Source organism: Crotalus tigris, unplaced genomic scaffold (assembly GCF_016545835.1).
Source record: "Crotalus tigris isolate CLP2741 ecotype Arizona unplaced genomic scaffold, ASM1654583v1 scf7180000019762.1414395, whole genome shotgun sequence".
NCBI lineage: Eukaryota > Metazoa > Chordata > Lepidosauria > Squamata > Viperidae > Crotalus > Crotalus tigris.
The window spans coordinates 1,235,175-1,251,543 of record NW_024097700.1 but is presented as its reverse complement, the minus strand read 5'-3'; positions in this window follow the sequence as shown (position 1 = coordinate 1,251,543).

Below are 16,369 nucleotides of genomic sequence, written 5' to 3'. Positions count from 1 at the left end.
TGATTAATAACCCACTTCCCTGGGCTCAGGGGTCTGAATTATTATCAAAAGAAGCGAGCTGGGCTTTCGGATACATTACCTCATAAGAAAGCCTTTAGCTAACAATTATGTTACTCTTAAATAACTTTCGGGAGGAGGACTTGTACACTGAAAAACGTAATAAATCCTCAGCCCAGAGCCTTGTTTATTTAGCCAGGTTTGGTTTCTAAATACATGCTGTTACAGTATGAATAAATATGCAGGCAGCAACTAGTCAGCAATATGCAAAAGGAAAAATCAAAATTAAAAGAAATGCATGACACAAAAAACAAGAGTTACAGTTTATGATATATTAAATTAGCTTAACGTAGTTAAGGAATTACCTGATGCCTTATGAATAATGTAAATCAGTCACTAGCTTCTCCCTACCTTCTCAATTGGTAGGTAAAATCAATGTACAAGTTTGTTTCCATTCAATGTTTAATTTATAGCCTTGTAAGACCCTGATAATCTATTCTATTCTGTTCTGTTCTGTTCTCAAATGCAATTTTAGAAAATTTGCTTGACTATTTTGCTTAGGGGTGGGGACCCCCTTATGTCATGGATTTGCTTAGTTTTTCATCTTTAGGTCAAATTAACTTACCAAACCTCAGTTTGCCTTTTTTCATGTGTTTTCATGTATTTTCATGTGTTTTCATCCTCAAGTGTTTTGCTTGACAGGTGCTTTTTCTGTTCTTCATTACTAAGACTTCGTTTCTATACTATGGCCAATATTCTCTCCATTATATACAACAGACCTATTTACTTTCTGAATCCATTCAAATGCTGTTGTATTGAAACTGAAATGCAAGCAGTATACTAAACTCAAGGCTTTTTACTATCTGTGAAATCAAGTCAGTGGATACTAAACTAAAACATCAGAGCCAAAGAATTGAGTGTAGTTCATAGAGCATACCACAATTCCAGAGACTGTTTCAATTTGCATCAAGTTTCATAAATCTTCTTTTCCACATTCTTTCTAGCACTACCTATACCTTTGTTAGCTCTTTTTAAAAGAATGTTGGCATAGTGAGGAAACACTGCAGAAATAAAGGAATTTATTGCTGAAAGGAGTTTGGGAATAACTAACTCTATCTGATGAATAGCAATGAATAATAATTGCATAAGTAAAAGTTTCTGATTTACAAAACTGACAGAAAAAAGCCTTACTTCACATCTTTTGGTTTTCCAACTTGCAGATTATATAAATTATATATTGTAAAATATAATAAACAGACCCATATTCCTTTCTTTCTTAAAACTATCCCCTTCTCTCTATATTTTTGGAGAATATTTTGTTTCATTATATTCAGCTGCATAGAGAAAAAATATCTCTAAAATTCTTCAACATTTAAAATGTATCAAAATAGCTTCTTCATCTTCCATTTCTTGTTTTCATGATCTTTTTACCTTTACCCTACTCATGTGTTACTCACATTGCTTTTTTTTTCTGAATTGTTCATTACCCATATTCCTTTCTGAAGAGACTTCAGTTTGTTACAGTCTTCTCAAAGATTGACACTTTCAGTACCAGACTGAACTTAGTGAGATCATACAATTGCACAGCACCTCTGCTTTTCAAGAAAGGTAATTGCCAAAATGCCTAATTGTCTGGTTTTGAATACTAATTTTCTTCCCTTGTAGTATTAGAAGGATATAAATTGAGCATCATTTCTCCCACGAATCTTCTGATTTTTAGAATGCAAAATGAGTTTTCAAGCGCATGCATATGTGCATTTAACCCATTAAAATTCCGGTCAACTGTTTCTGGAAGCAGAGAGAAAGAAGACTTTTTGCCTTTTATTCTCACTAAAACACTTGTTGATTGCTTCGTACTGTAGATGCTGAAATTCTTTAGCATTAAATCCTTGCTCAAGATAAATGCAAATTGAAGATACAACTGATGTTAACTGCTTGGTAACCTGATAAAGTAATCTTTTGCTTTGCGCACCTCTCTTTTGATCCTATTTTGCAAAGTCACATTCCAAGATAAAATGGCTGAGTTCACACAACACAGTCAAGCCAAGGTAGGCAAGTGTGACCCCAAACGTTGTGAATATATAAATGGCTTAGCCCTGTTTACTGTATTTATGAATGCAAATATCTGGCATTAAAGTATAGCTAGGTGCATGGATGAATGAGTCTATAATTTTGTCCATATGCAGCACCATCCGTATACATGTGCTAATTTTAGGAGCTAGGAGCTTCTCTTAAGTATTTTCCAAAAAAAGCTCAATTTTAAATCAAACCTGGAGTTGGCTTCTGTTTCTCACAGACAGAGATTTGTAAACTCTGTGTATGCATGCCTGCATTTCTCTTCCGGAATATAATATCTCAGGCACACCCATATATCTTCAGTCACACAATGGCATGACTGAAGCACATTATTTCCTTTTCTACTGTCACATCTTTTCTTCTGCCAAGCCCCCGATTCAGGTGAAGGATGATCAGCTGAGTAATCAAGGTACATGCATTTCCATAAAGATAAATTATCCTTTGATGCATTCTTATGATAACCCTTGAGAACTGATTACTCTAAACAGGCGCCAGGTAGGTGAGGTGTGTAAAATGGTGCTCTAAGGTCATTAAAATGTACGGCTCCCACTCCACGGTTGTTATAGCCTAGACCCTTCATACCACTGTTTTGTATGCAGCAGCCCTTCACCACCATCTCTCTCCACTCCTCAGATTTCATTCTGGGAAACAGCTCTAACAATCAAGAGCCCCTGGAACAATTGTTGCTGTGCTGAAACATGCTGGTCATTGTCATTTCTATCATTATGCTTCTGGTTTACTGTCTCTATGAAAACTCAGCTCATTCCTGGCTGCCTGCATTTGTTGGCATTTTCAGTTGTTTAGAGCTGTTGCCTAGCCCTGATCAATCCTCTCTTCTTGATGCCATGTCAGAATGCTGGCATACTAATACAGCTTTCATTTTTTGCCCCCCTTGCATATATCCCTGCTCTTTCAGATAGATGCATGCCAAGACACATATAAATCATGGATGTAATTCAGGAAATCCATAAAAGTGTTAAAACGAATATTTCATCACCCTGTATTTACTTTCCTGTCTGCTCAGAATTTCTGAAAATGCACTTACTTCATTTATGAGACTACAGTTCATCTGAGATACCCGGTTTCTAACATGGGCTTTAATCCAGTCCTTGCGCTTGTTTCCTAGATCTATCATTATGCATGATTGGTCATTTTAGCTGCTTTTTTCTGATAAGAATCCATCTCCTCTTTCTGCCTGGCATCTTCACCTAGCAACTCTTCTGCCTCTTGAAAATTACTTTGTTTATGAAGCCTCCATTCTGCCCAATGCCTGCTGAAACCAAAGCTGCATATTTGGTTGCAAAGGCTCAGTACTTGTAAGTCAGAGCAATAATTTTCAATTATGATTTTGCACTGAGTAAAACACATGCATTATATTATCTACAAGGGTACAAGCTTTAGGTAACCATTGAAGCAGTTAATATTTGTTGGAATTGGAAGAGGAGAAAAAGGAATACAGTAAGAGGTTGATAATGCAAGTTGGTATGCCATACATTTATTTCTTTGATGTCAAAGATTTTATAAGGCTGCTTATCTCAAATAATGTTAGTTGTACTCTGGATGGCATACAACAGATACAAAATAATAATAATAATAATAATAACAACAACAACAGTCTAAACATCTGGCTGATTGTGCGACAAACTGTAATAACATCTCTAATACCATCAAACAACATTTGCCTATCCCAGGTCCTTGGGAAGGACTCGATAGGTGGATAAAAATGCCAATCCAGTTTAAATATCTGGATGACTCTGTGACCAACTCTAACTATAATAGCAACAATCACTACGCATCATTAAATAATGTGCATCATGTACATTGGGATTTTGAGAGGAATTCAAATTTGAAGAGGTGCCTCTTTTTTATAATATTATGCCAATATTAGCTGTTTGATAATTTTTGAAATATCTACCCAAAAATGGTAGGAAACAGCTGCAGTATTTTCTGGGAACTACAAGACAGTTTCAAGATATATCCTGATTTAATTATAAGAATAATTACAAATTATAGTTTTAAGTTTGAGTATGTCTTTAAATATATCATAACTCAGATCACCTATTAGATAGGAATATTTACTGTACTCTTATTTCAATTAAGCCACAATTATTTTATTAGCTCACTAAATCAGTGTACACGGTTTTGAATTTTTGAGAATCCTTTACCAAATAAAATGGTAAAGAACAAACCACCCAAAAACTTTTTTAAAGAGAGGGAGGGAGGGAGGGAGGGAGGGAGGGAGGGAGGGAGGGAGAAAGATTTGAGGGGAAGAAAAACATAGCCAAAAATAGGCATTTTTGAATTGGTGTTTGTTTTTTTGTTTGGGCTTTGTTTGTTTATTTTCTATAGTCTGATGAAGATTATAAAAATCTATTTGGAATACTGCAATATATGAAATAAATGCATTTTATTCTGAAGGTCAGCCTCGCATGCTGTAGCAAACTGTAGGCAAAACTTGTCTCAATTTGAGGCAGACCTGCATTCAGAACATTGTAGAGTTTCAACTATAATAGGAAATATTGCCAGGAAAAAAAATTGTATCCAGGAGTGAAATGACATATCTCTAGCTCGGGAGTCCTACGGAGAGCCAGATAGCTGACAGCCGATGTGCCTAATATAATTTCATCTGAATCGGCCCACTAGAGACCACTAAAATAAATATTCTGCAGAAGTCCAAATTCTGAGTCACTCGTGGACATGAGATGGAAAACAAAAAAGATATGGAAACAGGTTCAGATCATTCACATATTTCCATGTGGACTCAATGTTGCAATGTCACTTGATCTGTTTGGGAAGTTTATGAAAGCAAACAAGAAAGAGAAAATGCTGTTTTCAAAATCATATGTCAGTAGTATCATGGTAAACTTTTGTGAGGCTCATACTAAGGAATTTGGGAAGTCATCTGCAACTTGCTACCTTCCAAAGTCACTGTAAATATCCACTCCATTCACTCCCAACATCCCTCTTTATCCTCAAGAGTAAGAAATGGGAACTTTTTTAAAAATACATTTAGGAACTCAGATGGATTCAAGAGAACTGCATAGGGCAGTGATGGTGAACCTTTTAGAGACTGAGTGCCCAAAAACTGGCCCTGCCCCCCCCCGCCCCCCCGCTTCAACCCTGCCCACAACTTGTTCCTCGTCCACCTCCACCCTGCCCACTCACAGGGCCTCCCACTGCCTCCACGGCCCGCCATAGATCGCCTAGGCAGCCCAGCAGCACCATGGCAGCCACACCCTCCACCCACGTCCTGCAGCATCATTTGCGCAATGGGGCGCAAGTGTAGTGTCTTGTCCCTGCTGTCTGGCTGCCATGTCCTTGGCTGCATTGCTCGGGGGTGATTCTCCAGGGGGGCTGCTGGTAAGGAGGGGCCACAGGGGGAGGAGGGGCTGGGGCAACAGCATGTGTGCCCACAGAGAGGGCTCTGAGTGCCGCCTCTTGCACGCGTGCCATAGGTTCGCCACCAATGGCATAGGGTGTTTACTATTGGAGAGATTTATGTATGAAATAGAGAGGTTCTTTACCTAAGATAATTCCAAATTAAGGGTAAAGAGTAATCTTTTCATAGTTTTTCTTTTCTTTTTTTCCCCAAAATCGCCTGATGTAATTCCACGAATTAACTTGGCATTTTTATATTAATCATAGCATATTTTATAACTGTAATGCCTGTGCTGCTGTTAATATTGAATAAATCAATTCCATTCTGACTATATGCTCCAATATTTCTGGCTTCCACAAATTCAGGAATAAACAGCTGTGTAGATTTTGCAAAGAGCGTAGGCGGAAGGAGAAAATATAAGGATAATGAACTTGAATGGGAAAAGACTAGATTGGATTATTCTTGAAACGTTAAGTACATTCATACATAAGATGAGATAAGGGAAGTGTTCTGTTTTAAGAACCAAGATAAATACTATAGCTCATATCTAGTACAGATAGTCCTCATCTTACAACCATTAATTTAGTAATCATTTGAAGTTATGACAGCACTGAAAAAAGTGACTTATGACCAATGTTCATACTTATGACCATCCAGCAATCCTACAATCACATGATCAAAATTTGGGCAGTTGGCAATTGGCATATATATTTATAACACTTGCACTATTCCAGGGTCATGTGATCATCATTTGCAACTTACTCAGACTACTGCCAACAAGCAAAATCAATGGGGGAAGCCAGATTTGCTCAATGACCACATGATTCACTTAATAAGAGCAGTAATTCACTTAAAAACTGTGGCAAAAAAGGTCGTAAAATGGGGCAAAACTGACTTAATGCTAACTGCCCTGCTTAGCACTGGAAATTTGGGACTCAGCTGATCATAAATTGAGGATTACCTGTGTTTGAAAAGCAGGTCCAGATAAAACTACAGATCAGTCAGACTGAAAGCACTATATTAGAGAGAATATTACAATACAGAGGAAGAGGACATTGCCAGTGTTAGGAACAGAAATGGATTCTAATTGGAAAGAGAAAAAAATTACAGTAGGGAACAGAAAGTAGAAGAGAGAAAAATAAGAACAAGAGCATAGGCGATTCTGTTGAAAGGCTATTCAGAAAAGCTCAGTTTTTAATAACTTTCTAAAAAATTAACAAGCAGGGGACCACCCTGATCTCAGTGGGGAGCCTATTTCATAGCACTGGCACTTCTATAAGGAGGCAGCACCTTCTAGCTTCGCACCCCCTCTAACCATCTGGAAATAATTGGTCAGCAACACCATCTAACATGCCGCGCTGAATCCAACTGTAGCTGCCAAGACAAGAAGGGCTTCATAGGATGTCACCAGCCTTTCAATCTGTACTTAGAACGGAACTGGTAAGAGTCTGTTGGAAATAGGGATTTGACTCATAAAATCAGATAAATAAATAAAAGTATATCATTGTATGGCTGATTGTAATTTGCAGATACTCATTAAAGACGGCCCCATGTAAAACATACTGCAGAAGTTTATGTCGATAGAGAGGAGCTACTGTCACTAACATCTCCTGCACCAGATAAAAATGTAATTAGTGCATCTACTGAGCACCAGCAAAGACGTCAAACCCCCCCCCCCCCCCGTCATGCCGTCACTTGGCTTTCAGGAAGGAGTCACCAGGAGCTCAGAAAGATAGTACCAAAGAAGAACCTCAATGCATAAATAGCATCTCTGTCTTTAATAGAATAACAGAGTTGGAAGGGACTTTAGAGGTCTTCTAGTCCATCACCCTGCTTGATCAGTGGACCCTATACTATTTCAGACAAATGGCTGTCCAATCTCTTCTTAAAAACTTCCACAACTTCTGAAGACAAGTCATTTCACTGATTAAATGTTTTTTTTTATTTTTTATTGAATACAAAAGAAAAAAAGATTAAAAACATTGAACATGGTAAATCATCTTTGATATACATCTCCATCTTGTCAGTCCATATTATACATTAAATACATATGATAAATCTATATACAGCTATACATTCCTAGTATCTGCCTCTACTTATATCTTTTCTGTTGACCCCATTCTTTTTTCCCTCCATTTGTAGAATTTATTCCAGATTCGATAAAATTCTGTTTCTTCCTGATTTTTTTATCTTTTGGTTATCTTATCTAATTCTGCGCAATACATAATTTTCTTTATTAGTGCTTCCCCACTCGGTGCTTCCATTGCTTTCCATTTTTGAGCAAATAGAATCCTTGCCACCGTTATCACGTGTATGAATAGATATGTGTCACCTTTATTTACGTTTTTTCCTAATATTCCTAATAAGAATGTCTCAGGTTTGTATTGGATGCTTTGCTTAGTCATTTCTATTACCCATTCCCAGACCAGAAGCCAGTACACCTGGGCTTCTCTACATGTCCACCATACATGAAAAAATGTGCCCCTTTTTTTTTTTTGCACTTCCAGCACATGGGTGAGTATCCGTTATATATTTTGGCTAATCTGGCCGGAGGCAGATGCCATCTGTAAACCATCTTATAAAGTTTTTCTTTATATGATGTCCCCAGTGTGATTTTGTTATTTCATTCCCATGTTTTAACTACCAGGATTTTTTTTCCCTCTTATTTCTGTCTTGGTTCTCCCCTCGAATAGTTTCCATCCATTGCTTCATGTCTTTCTTGGGTTCAAACCCTCATAGCTTCCAGGTACTGGAATAAAACATTAATACCATCTCCCTCAGAAGACTGCCACACTAGGAACAACCAAGATCCTGCACAGAGCCCTCAAACTCTCAGGCCTCTGGTAGAGGATCCAAGATTGAGGAAGACACAGACCACCCAGAGAGATCAGAAGGGATCTGAGAAGAGAAGAGAGAGATGGAATTGCAATTGTTTTCTCCGTCAAAAGGTATGCCTTATCAGAACATCAGATTTTGGAGCCTGAGGACTGAAAACAAGCACCAGCACTTTGAACTGCTCTGTCCTATGCAATAAAGAGGATACTAGAATCAGTATCTGATTTTGTACTAAGTCCAAGGACCCTAAATATTTCACTGCGTACAAACATTTTACAAATCTCATGTGAATCCTGAAACAATAGCAATGAAGTAGAATGGCCACAATCTTGAAACAAATTGTGCTTCCACAATGTCTCCCTTTTAAGTGTTACATATACCTTTTAAAAATTTACCCAGAACTACCAGTCACCTTCCTGATCTAGGCAATATCTATATTCTGACACTTTGGCTGTAAGTTGTATTGATTTCTGCCAAAATCAGCCTTGTGACTCCAGGCGACTCACTATACAAAACACACAAAAACCTAGGATATCACAAAAGCAACATTACAGTGTAGCCACTGGCCCTAAAAAAAACTGTCTCACAATCAAAATCCCAGACATGTTGGACTCCATTAACATCTTTGTCTCAATGCCTGAGGGCAAAGCCTGATCTTCAAGGCTTTCTGCAAAGTTAACAGGATCAGGATCCCAGGTGGGATACTGGAGCCATGACTGGGAAGGACTTGCCCTAGGAGTTAGCTACCACAATTGTGAATGAAGCAATTCACTTCCACATACCCAGCATTTTTGCCCTCTCCATCTTCTAAAAATCAAATGACAACAACTTGTGATAGTCCTCACCGCCATCATTCATCCTGTGTCATTGTATTTCTTCAGTAAACTGCTGTAATCAAATCATCTCTTGACTCCAAATTAGCTAGCACTTCTTCTAGCTGACCAATAAGGGAGCCCAAAAAAACCAAACATTACCCAGCATCCAACTGTAGCGGTTGGAGCAAGTTACAAGTAGTCCCTTCTTCATTGTCACAAATTGGGAATAGAATCTCGGTCGCTGAGTGAAGTGGTCAGTAATCAAGATGTCACGTGACTCCCATGTGACTTCTTTACTTGACAACTCCAATCCCGACTGCTAAGATATTTAAATTTAGCAGCTGGAACAATGGGGTTGTACAATGAGCCAGAACACACAGTTATAGTTGATTGGTTGGAGAGTGTTGGCTCTTGCGTGAGGCAATCTGCGCTGTGATTGGTTGCTATGGGTGTGGAGGGGGAGTTTCCTTCCCCCCCACCTTGTGTGGAGGCATAGGGGAGAGCCTAGGTGGCTTCACTTATGGTAAGAACTGAAAATCCTCCATGCTGAAATCCAAGCAGGATTTTCAGCCTCTGAAGGAGAGACACTCACACGCAGCCTGTGTCAGGCCTCTCTGGGCCTCCCCCACAATCCTGAGGCACATGCACTCCTTTTCTTACCATGCTGCTTCTCTGCTCAGGAGTTAAAAATCTTCCCTCCCAAAATCCTAAGAAGGACTTTCAGCCTCTTGGCCATCTGAGGCTCCTTACCTTACCAAGCTGCCCGTCTTTGAATTTCCACTCGCTCTCCTCTCTAGGGGCTGGCTGAAAGAGATGCATGCTGAAGGACGTCAGCTCCCCTCCGTGGGTAGAAGGGAACTCCTTCAGCAGGGTGCAGGAATGGAGCTCAGATCTTCCCTGTCACCTCCAGGCAATGGAGAACCTCTCATAAGTGTGACATGGCATGATGATCTGAATTCTGTGCTTTCATTTATGCAGAAGAAAAGATTGGAAAGTAAAATGTCTTCCTTTGTAGCAGGTCTCTGGGCCATTTCCAGATCTATAATGTTTGGAGTCTAGATACGAAAAGTCATATTCCTAGATACCAAAAAAAAAATTGTATCCCTAGATACCAGAAATCATAAAAGGGCCAGGTTCTAGTTCTGTAAGTGAGACACATGTTTGTGTTCTGCAAATGAAAGAACCAAGGGAGTAGTAGTGACTCACACTCAGATTAAAATGGCAACTTGGGACTCCTGTCATTCATTTCCCTGTTATATTTTATGATTAATTATCAGCCATTTATAAACTTGTCAGCTTTGAGTCTAGTGCCATTTACAACAGATGATTGACAGATTGCAGATGTGTGGCTTTTCAGCCAATGAGCCCCATGTGATTATAAAATTACTAATATTTCCTTTCATGATCTGTTTTCAACACAAACTGGTCTCTGACTGAATGATAAAAACCATACAGATCTTGTGCATTGAATTGCAAGTTACATCTTAACCTTGTACACTGCTCTGAAGTTCTCAAATCTATTTCGGGAATTTTTGAATACTTGACAACTGTTTCTTTCCCCCAACAGTTCTGACTTGCCATATGAAAGCAATTGCAAACATTTACAATGCAAGACATACAGCAGTATCCATAGTGTTTGGTTTGTGGGCCAACCTTTTCTAACTTGATGTTTTTCAAATGTATTCAGACTACAACTCCCCAAATTCTCACTAACATGCATTTTGGTTGCATTAGCTGCGGATCTATAATCCTAATTCACATAAAGGATGCTCAGTTAGGAATAGTACAGTTATGGTAGGAATAGTAAGCTATTAACATGCTACATTTTGTTGTTTAATGATATATATTTATTGTACTTGTTTCAGATAATAGCTTCATTAAGGTGGCAATTTGAATACAGTATATTCATCCATCCAGCAAAAACTTCATTTTGGATTTTATTCTCCTTTCCCAAAGAAATACTTCTATGTTAGTGTTTTTGCTGATATAGGACATTGACCCATTAATGCATTAATGGTTAACATCTTCTTAACACTAATGAAAGCAATTACTGGAAATAGTTTTTCATGCAGTACCAGCAAGATTGTGTTCAATGTAAAATAAATATTCTTGGATTCCCATCATAAATAGAAAAAATACAAGTGAATTTCAGAATCTGATCGATCAGCAGTGTGTCTTAGCTAAAACAGAGCTAAAATAAATCTGATCTCTGGCTCCTCAACACTACTAGAAGGTAAATCCCACTGAACTCAGAAAGGCTTCCCTTTGACCAAGCATCCTTACAGCTGCTATATAAAAAGGATGGGGTCTTTGCTTTGTAAAGCACATCTCAGGCATTACATACAATTATTTTGTCCATCCTCCATGCAGTTCCATGGTCTGCTTTTAGGGCTAGATAGGGACTGAGCCCTGGCGCTTTCACTTGCTCTTCAATGGATTTCATTGGATTCCAGCATTTCCCTGTTAGGAATCAGGGGAAGGAAGGAGTGCTATGCCATCTATGCTTGCAGAAGATACTTTTTCTACTACAGAAGGTGACCCAAGGAGTACTAAGGCTTAATCAAAATTGGGAAAGAAGAAGCATCCCATTGATCTCAGGGACACCTATGTCATCTTCATAAAGACTCAACACACGGTCCAGCGCTATTTGTTGGTTGCAGGCCTGCCAGAGGAGTTCAACATTGGATAGGGATAACCTTAATTCTCAATCTGGTCCGTAGAATGTGCCAGGGCTACATCCAGATTGAAGGGTGTCCCCGTGCAAGGTGGAACTATGCCAATAAGCTAAGGTGTCGTCCAAGGTGACATTATAGCCAAGCTGCTTAGCTATGCAGTATTCTTTCCAATCTCACAAAGGCATAGATGGAAATACTTCTCAGAAGGATTCACTTCCAAGAGGCCCATTGCTAAGTATCAGGGAGAATGCAACATTAACCCAGAATTCACCATACTTGTGGAACCCACCACACTTGGAGATATATTACTGATTTGCACACCACAGAAATCAGAAGCCTCCCAGGAGAACACATGGTGAGACTTTGACTTGCAATTGAGATAGCAATAAGACCCTCCATGCACAATATCCACGGCCACCTATGATCTTTCCCAGTTTCAGTAATAGTTTGACACACACTAGAAATTAGGCCACTCGTAGAGGTCGGAAATGCTTGTGCTGTAGATAGGTGGTTATGGAAAGAAAAGGGGTTGAAACGGATACAAGTAGCTCCAATGGTAAGTAGATTCACTCTACTTTTTCTAGAAGAACCTGTGATATCCCTGACCTTGCAACAGTATCTCCAGCTATCAGGCTCATACTCTTCCAAACACACTGAACACATGGTAGAACGCATGTTGTTGCATTCTGACAGTGCTCAGTGGACGTTTTCTTGGAGTGAGGAATTCCTTAGGAGGATCAAAGGCTGATACAGACTGATGTGGTAGAAAAAAAAATCTCCACGTGTCTCCTGGAAAAGAGCACTCTATGTCATTAAAGAGGAATGCTGCCACAAAAGGTTTTTATGAGTGCAGTCAACTCAGACCTCTGTGCAGCACTCCAGGGAGAGACCAGAAGATGAAAGCATCCCAAGGAACCAGTGACAGAAATACTTTTCTGAATTGCATGAACAAGCCACAGGCACAAAGTCCATGGTTTAAAGCATCAGTCTGAATGAGCACAGGACCATGCCCTAACTGAGTAACATGAACTTAGGGATACATAGGCTGAAGAATCCTACTCAATCATTGCAAGAGACTCAATCCAAAATTCAATTGGGGTAGATCCACAGTCAGCCCTGGCTCCCCCACATACACCAGCAGGTATTTCTGGACAACCTAAGCACACGCTAAACCCAAAGTTCCAGAGACCCATCTTATGTGCAAAAGTATGTTCCCAAGAGAATGGAGCCAGAGGACTTAAGTATTTTGCAGAAAGCAAAAGCTATGTGCCCAGGGAGGGAGGAAAATAGCTGGAGGAGAGAATAACACACACACAAAAAAAAACATTAATATGGTGCTTTTCAAAATATCATACGATATATCAATATGATTGTTCAAGATTTATCCTTAGCACTACATTAAGCTGCAGAGGCTATATAATCTATAGTTAGTTGATCTATCTCTACTCAGCTTTCTGATCTGTGACAAGACATACTACAGCATCAATTAACAATGTTGAGGCCGCCAGAAAAGCAAAAGCCATAATTTTGTATCTCCTTTGACACCATAAGAAAGAGGAGAGAGGAGGAGAGAGGAGAGAGGAGAAAGAGAAGAATGTTTGTTTTATGAAGTTTTATTATTGGGGAAGGAGAGATAACATTAGCTGCTGTGCAGGTGTCTTGATCACAAATAACCAGTAACCAAATCGCTGGCCGAAAATTGCTGTTCTAGGTTCTTGGATCTCTTTTGATTTATCTTCAGACAGAAAATATATTGGAGGTCCATGAAGCTGAGACAGCTCCAATAAATATTATTTTACTTTTTTCCGGTATTTTTTTCTCTCAGCTTCCTGGTGGCTGTGTTTTCTAACCTGAAATTATTAGGTTTCTTAGGAAAATAATGAAACTGGATTCAAAATCATATATAACAACATTGAAGTACAAGTACTGAAACAATAAATTTATCTCCTGCACCACCAGTTTGGCTTATTACAATATCATTAGAAAGTCATATATATTTGTAAATACAGATTCAGGATTTGTTATCTTCGGCTAATTCATCTGAGGAATTTTTTTTCTTTGTTTTTACAAAAGAATTGCTGAGTTTCCCAGTATCTGTATTAGCCACTAGAGGCCACTGCCACACGTGGCAAAATGGCCTGGCTTTCCATCTCTCTATTTGAATCTGGAGTTTAGGAGTATGGGGTAGTTTACATGGAATGACATGGGCCACCAGAGAAAAATGGATACTACTACAGTAGACTGTTGTGCAAACAAAGAGATGCTGGAAGAAAAACACATTCTGCAGTATGAAAAACAGAACATTTAACTAAGTTCCCTTTTCAGAGCATATTTTATAAGTAAACAAGCCCTTTCTCTTGGAGAAACCTACCTTTGCCATTTACTAATGTGACTACATTATAGAAAGAGGTTATTGTCTCATCCAAAATTGTGGTATTGAGTAATGTTACATGGAGTCCTTAGGTTACAATGGCAACCGGGATTGGAATTTCTGTCACTAAGCAATGCAGTTGTAAAGCATGACCACATTACTTGGCAATGGCAATTCGGGCAGTCACAGTTGTCTTTGTTAAATGAGGACCACACAAGTCATTAAGTGAGGCCCTCGTGTGATTGTGATTTCTGACTTCCTGCCAGCTTCCCCACTGACATAGTTTGTGGGAAGCTGGCAGGGAACATTTGAAATCATAGTCACATAACTGTAGGGACACTGCAAGGCCGTTTTTGGCTTTCTCCTTAATCCCAGCAAAGCTTTGGAAAAGCTGGAAGTGGCAGGAATTGCAGTTAAGTTAATCACAATATTTGTGTTTCCTGAATCACCAATAAACATTTTTTGTTAGATATCCAAAAATTTCAACTTACAAATATCCTGAAATGACCTCAGTGAGAGCTAGTTCCAAAAGATTCATTTAATTCTTATAAAATAAATGCTTATACCCATTTACATGCTAGTTTTACAAATAATTCTTTATCATAAACTATGCTTTAGATACCATAATACCAGGCTGAGCAAGATCAAATAAATCACATTATGACTGAGTATGGCATGCAAACCTAATCCTAATGAAACAGGAATTAAAACAAATCTTCTGATGCTATTTTAAACATGGTAGCCACTATATTTCTCTGGTTTTCTCTTATACGTGAATGTAAGTTTCAAGTGAGAATAATTCAGTTAGTAAAGCATATGTGTGAGAATGAAATATAAGCAATTATTTAAACTTTATTTACTTTGCACTAACCTTTGCACTTTTTTTAAATGAATATAAACCAATGTTCAGGTAATAGCTAGGTAAAAAAAGGCAAGATGTTTCATGGACTGCCTCATTGTATACAAACTAGTCTGCTTCCAAGTATCGACTGTAAGTCACTGTATCATCTATATTAAAGTCCAGAAAATAAGAGATAGGGTCTTTTCTGTTATGAAAATCTTACTTTAGAAATTTAGTTCAAAGTGAATCCCACCTGGCTCCATCTCTATTGTTTCTCTGTCATGTGAGATATTTTTAATGCCTAGTTCTGATGATGGATTGAGGGGCTCATTTCTATCTTGGTTATTTATCTTTTTCTATAGTGTCTGTGTGTGCGCCTTGAATTAGTCTTGACTTTTAATGACTATCTGGACTAGTTCCCTGTGATTTTCAGAAGTGGTTTGCCATTGCCTTCTTCCTAAGGCTGAAAGAGAATGACTGGCCCCAAATCCATAGCCAGCTTCCTACCTAAGATGGGCTAGAAATTAAGCTCTGTGGTTTCTAACTGGTGCCTTAATTATAACACCAAACTGGCTGTCTACAACTTTGAGTCATTTTTAAAGAGGTTTCTCACCACTATTTTGCAAAAACAAAAAAGAAAGGAATTGCCAGGGAAGGAAAAGAGAAGCTGCCCTGTTCTAACTAAGAATATTTGGGACTTTTGAAAAAAATCCTTCCGTTGTGTACACGCAATTGTATTAAAAAATATCATCAGACAATCATCACCATATAATCTCTATTAGGTGTTTGCTTCAATCCCACTTTCTATCACAGTTTGCTTGTTAGTCTTCAGTCTGACTGAAGTCAGTTGAAAGAATTATAGATGGCAAACGTCCTGGATTATTCACCCGGTAAACAGCATGGGAGAAGACTTAGTCCAAATTGTGGAATAGAGATGAGAGACCTTTAGGCAATGTCTCCAGCCTTGATCTCATTCCTCTGTGTAAACAAGGCTACATTCCTATAGTGGCCTAACACCAATTAATAGAATAAGCGCACTCTGACAGACTAATGATAATATATGGCAAAAAAAGGTATCTACTGATTGCTCTTAGTGTGCCTAGCCATCTTTTTAAAGTGAAACTCTTTTTGAAATTGTTTGTGCCTCATTAGGTTGCCTCAGTCTCAGCAAAGGAGAATTTTGCTTTAATGGCATTGTTTTGAATTGCTGAGGGAAGAATCTATCAACTGCAAGGTGCCCTGTTGCTGAACTCAGCCAAAAGGCGGTTAATAACTCCAGCAGATGTTTCAGCTTTTTAGGCCAACTGAGTTCTCCCCTTTTTTTTCCAGAATAATTTGCCACAAATCTGGGTTGCTAAAGGAAAAAGAAAAACCTTCACT